The sequence below is a fragment of the Schistocerca serialis genome, unplaced genomic scaffold (assembly GCF_023864345.2).
Source record: "Schistocerca serialis cubense isolate TAMUIC-IGC-003099 unplaced genomic scaffold, iqSchSeri2.2 HiC_scaffold_1038, whole genome shotgun sequence".
In the NCBI taxonomy this organism is placed as follows: domain Eukaryota; kingdom Metazoa; phylum Arthropoda; class Insecta; order Orthoptera; family Acrididae; genus Schistocerca; species Schistocerca serialis.
This window is the reverse complement of record NW_026047226.1, coordinates 87,501-90,000: the sequence shown is the minus strand read 5'-3', so window position 1 is coordinate 90,000 and position 2,500 is coordinate 87,501. Positions and strand designations below refer to the sequence as shown.

General features: G+C 57.7%; 1 non-coding gene across 1 annotated transcript in view; it reads left to right on the top strand.

Annotated features, from left to right (window-relative positions):
* The first annotated feature begins 2,462 nt into the window (after positions 1-2,462).
* The window catches only part of LOC126430222 (small subunit ribosomal RNA), a 1,896-nt gene continuing 1,858 nt past the window's right edge, over positions 2,463-2,500 (top strand). The window contains exon 1 of the ribosomal RNA XR_007577076.1: positions 2,463-2,500. This exon is cut by the window's right edge and continues 1,858 nt beyond it. This is a non-coding gene — a ribosomal RNA (small subunit ribosomal RNA).

Here is a 2,500-nt window from a genome sequence, read left to right as displayed (position 1 = left end):
CTAACCTATGTTGCGCCTTAACCTAACCTATGTTGCGCCTTAACCTAACCTATGTTGCGCCTTAACCTAACCTATGTTGCGCCTTAACCTAACCTATGTTGCGCCTTAACCTAACCTATGTTGCGCCTTAACCTAACCTATGTTGCGCCTTAACCTAACCTATGTTGCGCCTTAACCCAACCTATGTTGCGCCTTAACCCAACCTATGTTGCGCCTTAACCCAACCTATGTTGCGCCTTAACCCAACCTATGTTGCGCCTTAACCCAACCTATGTTGCGCCTTAACCCAACCTATGTTGCGCCTTAACCCAACCTATGTTGGGCCTTAACCCAACCTATGTTGGGCCTTAACCCAACACACGTTGGGCCTTAACCCAACACACGTTGGGCCTTAACCCAACACACGTTGGGCCTTAACCCAACACACGTTGGGCCTTAACCCAACACACGTTGGGCCTTAACCCAACACACGTTGGGCCTTAACCCAACACACGTTGGGCCTTAACCCAACACACGTTGGGCCTTAACCCAACACACGTTGGGCCTTAACCCAACACACGTTGGGCCTTAACCCAACACACGTTGGGCCTTAACCCAACACACGTTGGGCCTTAACCCAACACACGTTGGGCCTTAACCCAACACACGTTGGGCCTTAACCCAACACACGTTGGGCCTTAACCCAACACACGTTGGGCCTTAACCCAACACACGTTGGGCCTTAACCCAACACACGTTGGGCCTTAACCTGCTCTGTAATTGTCATACGACGCGTTAAATTAGTGTAGTGTTGCCTAACTGCAACCCCCGCAATATAGTTTGCTACTCGCACTGCCCGGTCCCCAGTGTATCGCTTCATGTTAAACACCTTGCAGCTATACACTGTAATGTGGATGGCAGCAGGACGTACATGCTCAATGCCCTTTGCAGTTGTTCATTGGCATTTGCAGTTGTTCATTGGCATTCGCATGGCGAAGCACTTAGCCTACGCTGTGGTACGGCCTGTGTCAACTGTCCGCTGATGTTGTACGTCCAAATCACACACTGTACTGCACATTGGTCCTCATGTACTGAATGATACATCGTGGTACATGTGACCGTACAACGACTGCGCCAACAACGGCGAACCATGCGGTCCAAATGTTGTGCACTCAGCTACGTGTCGTCTCCCTATAAGAGCTGGATTGCAGTGTGGTATGCCCTGGATGGCGATCAGCATGAGCCGTCTGTTGATGTAGTGGCGCGTGTTGTCAGACGTAGTCGTCTCTTCTCACACACCGTGATAGCATGGTGCACTGCGTTCCACATCTGCGACATGCGACAGAGGCCGGTTGACAGTCGTTCGCGCAATGGACATCGCATACGTACGGGGGCCACCTTCCACGTGTTCGCGAAGCGTGCACATGTTGTTGCGTGTATGTGGGCAGACATAGTGTGTCGTGACACCTGACACAGGCATGCAACAATCGTTGAATTTGCAAATGGCGATGGACGCCTACGTTTGCTGGTGACGTTACGCAAATGAACAACTGGTAAACCGTTGTGGTGCGGTTGTTCTCGCTAGAGGTGAATCAGTGATGGCGACGATCGGTTGAGCTACCAACCGGTTGTTCCAGCGATACCCACCATGCCCACGAACGTGAATGGCATCTGGGTGTGAAGCGATACGCGGCGGTGGCTGGGTGGGACCGTCCCCGGCCGGTGAGGGGGGGCCTCCCGGCGTGCTGGCCGCGCGGTGCGTGGGCGCACGCGCTACAGCCGGCTGGTGGGGGCGGCCAGTGGCAGGCGCGCCGGCCGACGGAGGCGGCAGGCGGCGCAGCTGCGCGCCGGCGCACCCTGCACGCGGCGCCGTGCGGCCAAAGTAGGTCCTCGCGGGCCCGGTGCGAAGCGCGGTGGACATCTGCAGTGTGCTGGTCCGATTGAGGACTGTGTGCGCTGAGGATGCGCCGCCGCCCGGCGCTCGGCGCCGCGACGCCGTCTGCTGCTCGGTCGCCTCTGCGGTTCTCGCAGGTGGTTTGTATCGCAGCTGTGCGGACGTGTTGGCGCGTGCGCTGTGCTGGGAGAGTTCGCTTCGGCACCCAAGTGGGGCTTTTGTCCTTCTGTGGCGCTGGCGTTGGAGCTGCCGGTCACCGTAGGTGGCGCGTGTTGTCTCCCGCCGGCAATGCCACGACAGCACGCTCCCGGGCCTCTGTCGGCAGCGGCAAGCTCAGTTGGGAGCACGGGTGGTCGCACCTAAAGCGTCTACTCGCCAAACCCCGGGCGATTGCGCCTCTCTCGAACCCGACCAAGTACTTAGGACGGCGCTGCGCGCCGCCGGGACCTGAGAGGGTTTCGAGGTGTATGGTGCAGGGGAGCTCAGCCTCCTCCTGTTTGCAGAATAATTGAGCGGACGCTTGCGTGTTCGCGCGGGCCCCCGGGACACACTCCCGGGCGGCCGGCTGCTCAGCTCTAGTTGACGCAGCTCCCTGGTTGATCCTGCCAGTAGTCATATGCTTGTCTC